Source organism: Palaemon carinicauda, chromosome 23, assembly GCF_036898095.1.
Source record: "Palaemon carinicauda isolate YSFRI2023 chromosome 23, ASM3689809v2, whole genome shotgun sequence".
NCBI classification, from domain to species: domain Eukaryota; kingdom Metazoa; phylum Arthropoda; class Malacostraca; order Decapoda; family Palaemonidae; genus Palaemon; species Palaemon carinicauda.
The window spans coordinates 34545788-34560694 of record NC_090747.1 but is presented as its reverse complement, the minus strand read 5'-3'; positions in this window follow the sequence as shown (position 1 = coordinate 34560694).

Below are 14907 nucleotides of genomic sequence, written 5' to 3'. Positions count from 1 at the left end.
GATAGATAGGTATATATATATATATATATATATATATATATATATATATATATATATATATATATATATATATATATATAATATATATATAAATATGTATATATATATATATATATATATATATATATATATATATATATATATATATATATATATATATATATATATATATATATATATATATATATATATATATATATAAGGGATATAAACTGATCTTCTTAGTATGTAGCCTATTGATAAAATTGCAAGCAGGTAAGTCCAAGTGACGAATTAGGAATTTGTGATTTCAATTGCAATTACTAATAATATCAGAATATACAATGCAGGGGACCTTGTCGATATAATCTTACAATGCTTTTCACTGGAATTTTCTTTGATAAGACTCTATTAACATCAACTTTGCACTTGCTATATTCATGAACAGACATAATCAGATTTATATTTTTATTACGCAGGACTCTCCACAAAATTGGCCGGAGCACACTATCAAAGGCTTTTTCATGGTCCATATATGTCATCAAAAGGGGATTTCTATAGTTTACACAAGTATCTTCACGGCAACTTCTACATTTTCTAAATCCTGCTTGTTAACCTCTCAGCTTGTCAACAATCTCACTCTTCAATCATATTGGAATAAGAATACTATATATATTATATTTTAATTGGTATGTCTCTGTAATTATTCCAATTAGTCAGGTCTACCCTGTTAGCTATTTTCACCAACAATCATAACTACCATTTATCACGTTCTGCCTCTTTATGCCACATTCTACAAAATAATCTTATAAGTAGTCTTGGAGTCACTTCATTTTCGATCAGTATCATCTTGGCAGTTATTCCATCGTGTCTCGGGGCTTTTCATTTCTTTAGTTTTTTTTTAGGATAGCTCCGACTTCAAACATATTAAAGTCCTTCATGAGCACATTATTGTGTTCATCAGTTTCAGGTATATCAATCAAACTATTCCTTCCCTTCATATCTCCTATCCAAAACATAACTAAAGTGTTCCGTTCAACGTTGTCTTTCTTCATCTTCTGTTGGTATACCGGAGCCAGGGGGATGTACTTCTTCATAAGAAATTCTAATAGCAATTCTTACACAATAGCCACTTCCTGAATTTATAGCATAGTCAGCCTCATCTGCTTTACTGTCTAAATATTCTCTCCAGTCATCCCTGGCTTTTCTTTTGCCTCACTCTCATTACTGGAATACTTAGCACTGGATTTTATAAGGAGTTGCTTAATCAAATAACAGACATTTTAAATAGATGATAAGAAATACATTACTTAAGTCAATAAAATCGTTTGCTTTGGATACAAAAATAGCAGTGTATTTGTCTTTGCAAGAGAGAGAGAGAGAGAGAGAGAGAGAGAGAGAGAGAAGAGAGAGAGAGAGAGAGAGGAGAGAGAGAGAGACGGAGAGAGAGAGAGAGAGAGTTACATTTTCTAAAGTAATTTTAAATGAACATAAGGCACCATTTCCTGTGATTTAACAGAATCACAAAATAAAGATTAATGAAATATTTAGAGTTAGAGTTTTCACTGTATTAAAAAGTAAATGTTAAAACTACATAATTACTTATACTTCAGCAACATCGCAAAAAAAAAAATAGAAAAAAGTGTATAACCACTACCAAAAGTATGAAAATCTAAGAAATAAAGTACAGAAAAATGCTATATCCCTTATTGGTAGACATATAAAGAATCAAACTAAACATGTATGACACAAAATCGTTATGCATTGTCCTTTTATGTCATCTTTACCTTTATTCATTGATTGTTTCATACTTTTAGATAAATTCAGACACATGTGAACAAACTATACTACATTTTACTTAGTCTAGACACTGACTCACAAATTCCTGGTGGTACTCTTGGCAGCCCGTCAATTACGCCACTTCTCGGATGGAACGCCTTCGTCATCTGCATAGATCATAAGTGTCAGGTGCACGCCTTCAGTTAACAGTCAGACGTTTGGTCCGCCCATCAACGCTGAAGCCTCTCTGCCGTGGCTGAGTAAATTGAATCCCATTGGTTGCCTTTCACCCGGGATTGGATTACAACGCATTGGCAGAAGCTAAACGAAAAGATGCTGAGTACCAAGCATGTAGGAAATCCTGCACATCTCTCCATTGGAAGATGTCCCACTTGAAGACTCCAATGCCACCCTCCACTGTGACATCAGCACTGGTAGAGTGCAACTAAGGATATCTGCTCCCATGAGCCGACAATTGTTAATTTCATTCATGGACTTTAACTTCCCGGATGGAACGCCTTCGTCATCTGCATAGATCATAAGTGTCAGGTGCACGCCTTCAGTTAACAGTCAGACGTTTGGTCCGCCCATCAACGCTGAAGCCTCTCTGCCGTGGCTGAGTAAATTGAATCCCATTGGTTGCCTTTCACCCGGGATTGGATTACAACGCATTGGCAGAAGCTAAACGAAAAGATGCTGAGTACCAAGCATGTAGGAAATCCTGCACATCTCTCCATTGGAAGATGTCCCACTTGAAGACTCCAATACCACCCTCCACTGTGACATCGGCACTGGTAGAGTGCAACCAAGGATACCTGCTCCCATGAGCCGACAATTGTCAATTTCATTCATGGACTTTAACTTCCCTCTCGCCATTCTACTACACAGCTATTGAAAACGAAGTTCATTTGGAATGGCATTACTAAGGTGCTAAGGATTCTGTTTGCTTCTGTACTTCATAACAAACCTAAGAAGTACATTTACACAAGAATTCAGGAGTGGGCACCTTCCCTCAAGCTCAGAATCATTTTTCCCACATTCATATTGATCTAGTAGGTCCCCTACACACATCACAATGATATCGTTATCTGCTTACCGTCATTGAACGGTCCTCTTGTGGGGTTGATACCATAGCCATGGAAACTACAACATTCCATCTCATGTACATCTGCCTGACTCTCGGGGTGAAGAGCAGGATTCGGTATCCCTGGCCATACTACTTCTGGAAGGGATACCAAGTTCACTGCTTAATTGTTGACATAATTAGCAAATCTCCAGTGCACCACCCTACATCAGACAAACGTCTACAATCCTGCTGTCAACGGAATGATTGAACATTTTCCTTGCACACTCAAAGCAGCTTGAATGTCCCGCTGCAATTACCCCAACTGGTTTACTCAACTTCCCTGGGTCCTCCTGCAAATAAAACAGCTCCTGAAGACTCTACTTGGATGTCTCAGCAGCTAATATACTGTATGGCGACCCCTTGGTTGTCCCTGGCCATTTTTTTTCCTTCATTAATTTCTCCCGAAAATCTTTAGTGCTTATGTCCCTTTTTGTCAAAATTTACTATTTGCTGCTAGATTTACAAGCCCCCAAAACGAAGCAGCAAATACAAACAGACTTGATCTCAGAAACGCACGTTTTCCTGTGCAAGGACACCAGCAAGCCACCACTAACACCAATTTACACAGACTTTTCTTCGTGATTCATCATTTTCCGAATTAGGATTCATAGCAAATAAGACTGGACGTCTATTAATCGTCTAAAACCTGAATATCTCCTTTCATATGACCCTCTTATAGTTCGTCTTCCTAGACCAAGCTGCCTTATTTCACATGTATGTCATTTTAGGGGGTGAGCTATGAACATGCATGTTTCCTACACGCTCGTCTACTATAACGGTTTTGCCTGTGTAGGCATGCCAACTCACATTTTAATGTTTGAAATTTTGTGAAATTCTTTTTTTTTTTAAATCCTTGTTTAAAAACATAATGATTGCTTGATAAATTTTAGTTGCATTCACCTTGGCTTTTAGTTATCATGTGACAGCTCTCGCACAAAGATCATCTAGCTAGATAACAATATATTATCTACTGTATATCAACAAATACCTAAAAAAATTCTATTATTACAAAGGGAGGTGTCATAAATTGAAAAAAAAAGAAAAAAAAACAGTACTTTCAGTGACATATATAAGCAAAAAAAGTTAAATATCACAATGACCATTATTACATCTATCAAAGAAGTTTCTAGAAGTATTTGACTGTATATGCCTACGCTTATTATGAATATGCATATGCAAACTTTTATTTTCATTAAGTTGAGCACTCAGTCAAGGTACCCCAGTAATAGTTTCAATTGCACACACAATTGAAGAGAGAGAGAGAGAGAGAGAGAGCGAGAGAGGAGAGAGAGAGAGAGAGAGAGAGAGAGAGAGAGAGAGAGAGAGAGAGAGAGAGAGAGAGAGAGTATCACTACTTTAAGAAAATACCTGAATTTAGGGTTGGTAACGCTTCAAAATATTTCTGGTCATGAATAGAAAGTATCATAAAATAATATTTACATAATTATACCTAATGCAATTATCCACTATCTTTGCTTGTGTATAAATGTAAAATATATAACTAATATTAAAGAGAAGAAAAATACTCTATTGTTGAGCACCGTAGATGAGTGCTTATATAAAGTCTACAACCATGCTGTGTATGTCAGACATTGAAAGAGGAAAATATCTTTCTAACCTTTTCAAAATATCATGTTAAGGGTATTAATCATAACACTAGAATTGACCGCCTAACCCTTGCTAAGGAGTTTCTTTTACCCTTATCGAGATGAAAATAGCCTCTTGAGAGTTTGATGGGCCGAGAGAGGCTGTGACTAAGAAGGCAGGATGAAAGCAACTGAGTAACTTAATTACAAAACATCGGTTTATATATACATCAAGTCCGGCAAGAAGGACATAAAAACATAACAGGCAATTTTAACTTCAAAAACAACCGTTTCTGTCAACAGTTAACGGTGAGAAAAATAGACATGTTTATTCAGGTCCCTATCAGAGTGATGGAAGAGCGAATATACAAAGGATACTATGTAGAAAAAAAGAAGAAATGTCGTTACTATGTACGATCGTTTGACACACGGTTGGTACATAGCTCCCCCCTAAAAAGGACATACTGTACATGTTAAATATGGCGCCCTGATCTAGAGAGGCAAACTGTAGGCAGGTCCTCTGCCATGAGATAAGCAGATTTTAGACAATCAATGGAGACCCAGTCTTCCTTGCCACGAATGTTTAGAAGGATTGCTTTCGGACTGCGTTGTATCACAAGGAAAGGGCCCGTGTAAGGGAGCATTAGCGGTGGCTTGCTAGTGTCGTTGCATATGAAGACGTGCGTTACAGAGTGCAAGTATATCGGTATGTGATGCTCTGCTGGGTCCTTTAAGGCTGGCGACATGGAGTAAATTTTTCCACAACGTGACATATGCACTGGAGATCATCGGAGGGGGTTGCAGAAGGAAAAAAATCGGCAGGGACGACCAAAGGGTTGCCATACACCATTTCAGCTTCCGAGACGTCGAGGGCATCTTTGGGAGTGGTCTTTAGTCCCAGGAGGACCCGGGGAAGCTGAGTAAACCAGTTGGAGTCCTTGCAGCGGGACATCAAATCTGCATTGAGGGTGCCTTGAAAACGTTCAACCCTTCCATTGGCAGCGGGGTTGTAGGCAGTTGTCTGATGTAGGGTTATGGCCAGGAGATTTGCCAATTATTTCCACAATTTAGAGGTGGAAGTGGTATCCCTGTCAAAAGTAATATGCTCAGGGATACCAAAGATTGCAATCCATCCTGAGAGTAAGGCAGATGTACATTAGGCGGATGTTGCAGTTTCCATGGGAATGGCTTCAGGCCAACGAGTGGAGCGGTCGATGACAGTAAACAGGCAACGATTTCCTTGTGATGTGGGTAAGGGGCCTACAATGCCGATGTGAATGTTGGCAAAACGACACTGATGTTGAGGAAAGGTGCCCACTCCTGAATCCGTGTGTTGATGTACTTTGGAAGCTTGGGAAAAAGTACAGGTGCAGACCTAATCCTAGAGCATCCTTAGAAATGCCGTGCCAAATGACCTTGATCTTCACCACCTGTGCAGTTAAAAGGCACGGGAGATGTGAAAAGCAGTAAATAAAATGAAACACCTATTGGCGCATGGGAACAGGAATCCAAGGTCACGGTCTACCAGTACTAACATCACAGAAGAGGATGGTGCTGGAGTCGTCGAGGGGAATGTTTTCCCAATGGAGGGATGAGCAGAATGTCCTACATGCTTGATACTCTGGATCCTGTGGCTGGGCTTCAGCCAAGGCGTTGTAATCTAATCCCAGTTGAACGGCAGCCAACGTGTTTCTTGACAGGCCATCGGCAAAGTGATTCATTTTCCCAGGGACGTGTTATAGGGTGCAATTGTATTCAACCACGGTGGAGGGATGTCGGCATTGACGGGCGGACCAGGCGTCAGACTGTCGAGGAAAGGCATGCACCAGAGCCATGTTGTTTGTACAAATGACGAAGGGCGTACCTTCTAGGAATGACGAAAGTGACTGACAGCCAAGTGCACCGCCAGCAATTCGCGATCGAAGTCAGAATAACCTGATTCTGCCTAGGACAGTTTTCTGCTGAAGTAGACCAATGTGCGGGGCGAGACATTGACATACTGTTCGAGTACTGCACTGATAGCGACGTCCCTGGCATCAGTGGAGAGAGGGAGAGGGCCATGTGGGATGGGATAGTGAGAGCAGCAGCGGTTGAAAGGGCATTCTTTGAATTGTAAAAGGCCGCTTCTTGAAGGGGACCACACTTCAGGTCTTTTGGTTTGCACTTGAGGGAGGCGTAGAGGGGAGCAAGAGTGGTGGCAATGGCTGGCAGAAAATTGGGATATTAGTTGATCATGCCCAAGAATTCCTGCAGAACTTTGACGGTTGAGGGCGTCTGGAAGTTCTGAACAGCTGCTACCTTCTCAGGGAGGGGATGGACACCTTCAGGAGTGATGCGGTGCCCTAAGAATGACACTTTGTTGGCGCCAAAGGTACACTTGTTGTACCGGATTACAAGTCCGTTTTGTTGCAGGCAGGACGAGCACGATGCGCAGGGGACGGTGGTGTTCCTCTTTTGAGGAAGAGAACATAAGTATGTCCTCCACATAACATATACAGAAGGTGAGGTCCCCTAAGATGCCATCCTTGATACGTTGAAAAGTGGGCCCAGCATTTCAAAGGTCAAAACAGGACTAATTGAGTGGTGATGGCAGTATTTGAAATGTCATCTAGGTTTATAGGCACCTGATAATACCCCTTCAGAAGGTAAAGCGTAGAGAAAACCTTCGCTTTGTGCAGGTAGGAGGTCAAGCGTAGAGAAAACCTTCGCTTTGTGCAGGTAGGAGGTCACGTCGGCGATGTTTGGGAGGGGGTAGTGATCAGGTTCTGTTTGCATGTTCAGGCGCCTGTAATCCCAACACGGATGGAGGGAGCCGTCTTTCTTCAGAACGAAGTGTAATGGTGACGACCATGGGCTGGAGGCCTATTGGCAAAGGCCCATTTCCTCCAATTTGGCGAACGTCTATTTGGCGGCTGCCAATCGATCCGGTTCCAAATATCTGAATTTTGTGAAGGCTTGGGGTTCTGTCTTCTTGATATGGTGATAAATATCGTGCTTGGCAAGAGCCGTGGGCGTTTGGGGAAGTTCTGGACGGAAAACTTCCGAGTACGACATGAGGAGGTGGGGGTAGACATCCGTGGGTGCTCTGATGCGGAGAGCGAGGTTGAAGGTGGCAGGCTGAAGAGGTCTCGACAAGTACGAGTCTGCGTTGACCTATCGTCGGTGGGCGACATCGACCAGAGGGTGGAAATGAGAGAGGAAATCTGCACCGATGATTGGCAATGTGATGTCAGCAACGAGAATCTTCATATCAAATTTACCGTTTCCTAATGATAATATGAGGTTCTCGTAATCGTAGGTGGGTATTGCAGATCCGTTGGCAGCTACCAGGCGGACGTCGGCAGATATAGACAGACTACGTCGTGTCCTGAAGAGTTCCCTTGGCAAAAGAGAACGACAAGCACCCGTGTCTACCAAAAATTGCACGCCCATTCTTGCATCATGTAAAAAGAAAAGATCAGAAACACGGGAGGTCACCAAACGGGCGATGGCCTACTTACATGTTTTTTGGCCATTGATAATCCTTGGCACATTTATTCGCGGCTGCCCCGAATCTGTAGTGGTGGAAGCAAAATTGTGGCCGATGGGCGGCAGTAAGTGACTGAAGAAGTTGTTGTTTGGGGCGCTAGCACGTGTTGGGTAATGGGTGGCTTTGTCGCCGGTCCGTCACATCACGGGGTAACCGTGTATGTCCTACGGCATTCATATCAGCTTCGGTTGGCGTTGAATAGCGTCCTCTTCATCAGGAGTGGCGGCGTTGATGGAGGTCTTGAAGGCCAAGAAGTAGCTCTTCATAAGGGCATCGGCTTTGGTCATCAAGTTCTTTATATGTAAACTATCGACATCGGGTATGGCAGCGAGTTCAGGTTCGGGTAAACGGCGTACCCAAAGGGCACAAAGTAGGATCACCCCACAAAGAGAGCTGTCTGTGGCAGGTTGCAGGCGAGCGATACTGGTCATTTACCTGAGGGCGAGCGAAGCCCTTTGGTCATCCAGTGGTTGTTGAGATAGCTGAAAAAGCTTTGCTATGCGGGCGGCTGGCGACAGCGAATACTGCTGCAGAAGGTATGTTTTGAGGGCATCATACGCTATTGGGGTGTCTGCTTGTTCATAACCTGTTTTGCTGGTTGACGAGTCACGCCCTTGATGCAGAACTGGACTTCTGCGCGCTGAAATCAAGCAAACGCCTGTCCGCTGTTGAATGACGAAAGTTTCAATGCGGTGGCACCAACTTCCGTGGAGTCCGCCAGAGTACCACTGACTTGGGGTGGGGTGTGGAAGGCGGGAGGAGCGAGTCGACTTCCGGGGTCACAAATCTGAAGGGCCGAGAGAGGCTGGGACTATGAAGGCATGATGAAAGCAACTGAGTAAATTTATTACAGAACATCGGTTTATATATACATGAAGTCCGGGCAAGAAGGACATAAAAACATAACAGGCAATTTCATAGTCATCTGACAACCGTTTTGTTAGCAGTTAACGGTGAGAAAAACAGACATGTTTATTCAGGTCCCTGTCAGTGTGAGGAGAGAGCGAAGGTACAAAGGATATTATGTACAAAAAAGAAATAAATAAAAGGTTGTTACTATGTACTATCGTATGACACACGGTTGGTAACGGAGAGAACTGTTTGTTAATCTTAGTGTTATCAGGTGTATGAGGACAGGAGAAATTTGTTTAGAAGAGGCCAGACTATTCGGTGTATGTGTAGGCAACGGGAAAAAATGAGCCGTTACTAAAGAGAGGAATCCAATAAAGTACTGTTTGGCCACTCAAAGGACTCAGAAACTATCTACCAGTAGTATCTCAACGGGTGAATGGTACCCTGGAAAACCTACTACCTTGTAGTTTCATAGTTATTATTTTTGCTTAGTATTTACATTAGCAGTTTTAAGGAAATGTTCTCGTCTCAGTATTTCCACCATCAGGATTAAGGACATTTCTTTCCTCTGCTCAATATTTCCGCTCATGGTTTTGAAAAGCAAAGCACATTAGTTTTTAGACCGAAGTATGAATTTTGAAATACTATTTCAATGATATGCGGGCTCCATAGAAAAACACAATCGTCAGATCAAGTGCTCCAAAAATACGTTATAAGACAGTTAGTATATTTTACGTTTATAATTATATAGAGAAAGAACTTGAAATGATAAGACGAAATCTTTTTATTTAGGAAATGGAAGGTAATGCTTCAACTTCCAGCAAAGCCCATAGAAAAGAGGAGATTCTTTCTCGAAAGAGTCTTTGTTGCTATTGCAAATAAATTCAGATGTAAATTCCTAGTTATATTTTCAAAACAAAGGGAGATTAAATATAAAATGTTTGGAAAATAGTTATATTATTTTCATGTTCGATGGAAAATAGTTTTGATTTTAAAGGTTTAAGGTTTATAAGTCACCAAGGCATGGCAGAGAAAAGAAACTGAAGAATGCCCTAGAGACTGAACACATATACACATGAACAGAGCCTAAGGTCTTGAGAATTGCACATGGTAAGCCAAATAATATATATAAGGAAATGAATAAAATCATTATCATGGAAAAAGTTAGAGCAGTTATAAAAGTTTACCAGAAAAGAGAAAACATACTGCCATTACCAGTAACAAGAGTATGTGTGGAACGAAAGACTGAATGCAGATAAGGCATAAAGGATTGATTTCATTCTCATGTTGAAAGGAAATAAAATAAGGAATTGTACAAAGAATAGAAACGTTATTGCGCTTTCTTTTGATACTATCACCCATTGTGATGATGAGTCAATTTGGTGCAAAAGAAAAAAAAATCCTTTGGATATAAGAGAGTTTAGTTCTACAGTAGACAGGATTAGCTCTTCAGCGCACAGAGTCCCATCTCCTTCTAAAGAAAACCAATATCGGGTCTTGTTATCTCTTCTATGCTCCCTTTTTTCCACCAATTATCAAACAAAGCTTTTAAAGTTATCGTTTTTAGCTCAAGTTTCAAGAAGAGAGAGAGAGAGAGAGAGAGAGAGAGAGAGAGAGAGAGAGAGAGAGAGAGAGAGAGAGAGAGAGAGAGAGAGAGAGAGAGAGAAAGAGAGAGGAAGGGGGGGGGGGATTATTGAAATCAATGTAAATCCTGAAGTTTCTGACATATTTTTGTTCAAGACAAGAGAAGGATAGGTAGATCATCCTTATGAATGTTTTAGAACATGAAAAATCACGTCATACCCTCTACTGTTTTTATTAATTAGGAACATTTTAAACCATCCCCTTTGTACTTTTACTTCAAATAAAATGGATAACAAAAGAACAAACGATTGTATTCCATTGATAACTTTAGAATTTTATTATTTTGAAATGGTACTTCCTAATTTAATGCATATAGAAAAGGAATTTAAATTCTAAGCTCTATGATTTGCGTCGTCTATTCTTATAAGATTCTCATTAAGATTAAACTAATTCTCAGCTATTTCTATTTCTTGTTGAAACCTCTATCTTAAATATTAGTGATAATTCAATTTGTAGTATAAGCACACTTTCATTTTATGTGTGTCCTGGATCGATATATTTTTCATTGGTTGAGGTAGGAATAGAATGGAAGTCAGTAAATGAAGCTTCATTTGGTTTGGAAAACTGATGAAGGCGGTCTGGGCACCCTAGTATTACCAGCCAAACAATGAGAGAAAAAATACCTTTTTTATGTATATCACTTACTATAAAGGAAGGAAGAGCTAAGATACAAAGACATAATGAAGAACAAGTCTCTCTCTCTCTCTCTCTCTCTCTCTCTCTCTCTCTACTTCATTATATATATATATATATATATATATATATATATATATATATATATATATATATATATATATTGTAATCCTCGTATGCAGAATACGTTGGAGTATTTGTTCTAGGCAGTGAGATTAATGAACTTTTTAAGATTTCTATGACTGACACAAATTGTTGTGCGTAATCACTGAACTCTATTATATGTGACGTGTACCCAGTCTCATAGGGTATTGTGTTGAAATACTATTGTTGACACAAAATTTCCATCACAGTGGAGATATCCCCAAAATCTAACACTTCAGCATATTGACAGAGCAACATTGCATTTTATTTGCTGAGGGTTAAGCAGTACCACTCGAGCAACATTAGAATAAGGTACTCGTGTGAGAGTATTGGGCTGTGTAAAGTGTTTCACAATATTTTTTGTTATGAGGTGAAAAAAAAAACCATGTTCCGATGTCCCATTATCTGTTCATATGGAACATGACTTGCGGCCCATGGCAAAATATGTCTTTTTTGTGTATGCTGTGAGCGAGACCGGTGAAATAAAAGTTCAAGATGCCTAGATACGTGAGGACTAACATATCAGACACTGCTGCTGCCGGAGATGATAACGAAGGAGCAGTTGGTTATAGTAATGTCTATGAAGAATATAGACGAGAACAATGAACGCAGGACTTAGGAAATAGGTTAGATTACCTAGCTGAGTTGATGAACAGATTCTTAGTAGAACGAGAAGAAGAGCGCCGCAACCACAGCATATCCAACTCACACGAAGGAAGTTCGAACGTGCACAATTTAAACTATAAAAGCTCAGCTGAGTGGGAAAAACGTCATAGTTAAAAAATTAGCAAAACTCCATGCAAGTGTTAGGCCATTTGATGATCAACAGCCAAACGAAAGGTTTAGATCCATCAAAGTGTTTTTGAGGGACTTTGAAGTAGCCACAAATGGGAGGTCAGAAAGAGATAAAGCTATTCAAGAAATTAGGCTGCTGAAAGATGCTCAGAAAATAAAGGTAATGTGATGGACAAAACAAAGTCTAATAATTCATACTGAAATAAAACCACATTGAATTGAGAAATACGCCTCGCCCGATGCGAAAAAAAAGGAGCTGAAATAAAATTAAAAACTCAAAATTCAAAACGGTGAGACAGCTTTTAGTTTTGTTACTCAAATTTTTCGAAATTTTGACTCCTTTGCTACAGGGACTGCCAATCTCCAAGGTGATAAAAAAGGAATTACCAGTAAACATATTCGGAGATTAGTAAATCCGTAATCAGATATGGTTAATATATATATATATATATATATATATATATATATATATATATATATATATATATATATATATATATATATATATATATATATATATATATATATATATATACTGTATATATATATATATATATATATATATATATATATATATATATATATATATATATATATATATATATATATATATATATATATATATATATATATATATGTACATATATATATAAAGTATTCATGAAGTGTCTATATATATATATATATATATATATATATATATATATATATATATATATATATATATATATATATATATATATATATATATATATATATATATATATAGATATATATATATATATATATATATATATATATATAAATTTCTTCCTCCTACTTGGGATTGAACTCTGGCCCCTTCTAATGAAAGGCCAGGTCGAAAACCAACCATGCCACGAGAGGCCATTAAAAGAAATCGGAACCTAACGCTACCCAGCTGTTAAGCAAGGTCCTTTAATGGGAGAGGTCGGCTCATCAGCGAGCGAAAATACATTCCGTCTGCGCATGACGTCACACCTCGTATAGTCTCCCTTGACAGCATTGACTGACAGGTATACGTAGTAACACGATGCAAGGATACCTTTCCAAAATAAAAGCACTCCTTGATATTTTATTTCTATTTTCTTTATTAAAGTACGGATTATCCTTAGGGCAGACCATACATCAAAGTTTAATAATATTCTGATACTTCTAAACATAGTCATAGGGTATAGACGTATCTTAAAAGGGAACACAAATACTGCAATGTATTGACTGCCACTTATCCTTAACCAAAGAGGTATAGATTAACGTAGAGAAAGTTGTCATTGGTACTAAATCCTACACAACGAGTTAAGGATTCTCATTTTAATCCTAACAGATTAACAGAACAAAGATGACAGTTTAATAGTGATGGAATTCAGATAAGCATGAGTTTGTTTCTCACCGAGCCAGGTGTGCACCCCAGGAGGAAAAATTAAGTTGTTGTTTTCATGGTTTTCCTTACTGTACTCCTGCAAGTCCTCTGTTTCTTTTTACTTATGTCGATAATGTTGTTGAGGTGCCGCATTCTAAAAAACACTGATATTTTGGTCAAAAATTCCACAACCTCGTCAGGAACACCAGTGACAGCAGATTTCATTTCAGCAGCCATTGTTTTTATGCATTCTGTTCCTGGTCTGAGCCCATACCCATGCATTGCTCAAGAAATTTCTCTACAAATTTTTAGTTTAGAAAAAAAATCGTCGGATGGTGCATAGAGTTTTCCTTCACTTATATAATGGACCCATGTCGCTGACGTCTTACTATCAACAATATACACTAAATTTGGATATTTAAACAAAATCTTTTTTTCACTACATATCCACCAATATATCTTAAGGACTATTCCTCGATAACAGATCCTGTGGTGTCAATGGATTTCTGACATTTGGCAAATTCTGTTTCCTCAGGGAACATTTCGTCATTCTTAAGATCCACATCAAATTAAAGGTCTCTAAAAATTATGTTTGTCATACATATTTCTAAGGCCAGTTCCCTGTCATTAAAAGATTTATCAGGTCCATTTCCATCACGTTCAGATGATACCATTTCATGGGATAACGGGTCAAGGTTTTCATTTGCCTTATCGCTAACAAGTTCAATATCCCTACTTCGCAAAAAGTTTTTCAATCTGTACTTGAAAATTACTGCATCGGGATGATCATGAGAACCCCTCATCTGCCTAATACATCCAAAAAAATTTCAAGACAGTCTTGATTCAATCTCCTTGTCATAATAAAAGAAATGTCCTGACTGTTTTAGCATGTTTTATAGCCCAATCATTGAGTGACAAGATAATATCACACATTTTTGGAATTTGTAAAGGCAATTAAATTTTGGATAGTTTACCCTCATTCCCAGCCTAGCATCAACCATTCTTTTTAGAACACTTTTCTGGCTATCCAAATCTCTCCCAAATGCATTGCCGGCTTTTATGTCTCCTAACATCATAGAAGAATTCATGACATCGAACCATTCATTCACTGTAGCTATAAAATCGGCAGTTTCCTTCTAACTGTTCCTCTCTAATAAAGCCCATTTCTCCTAAAAAATACAATGCCTTAGCACATGACTTTGGAAGTAGCCGTGCAGCATACTTACACGCTGTCTTTGTAAGCCACTTACATTAATATGTGTTTTATTAATTTTACATGCTAAGGCATACTCTGATACGGTTTTCATTAGCATTTCATGGACACAGGCATCAGATACGCTATTTCCATTTTCCATAAGAAAACAATGATCCAGAAAATGATTTATAATTAACTTTATCATATGGGGAGCATCAGCAAATATGAAGACATTCCTGTCAGCACATGGATTTTTAAAAAAGACTT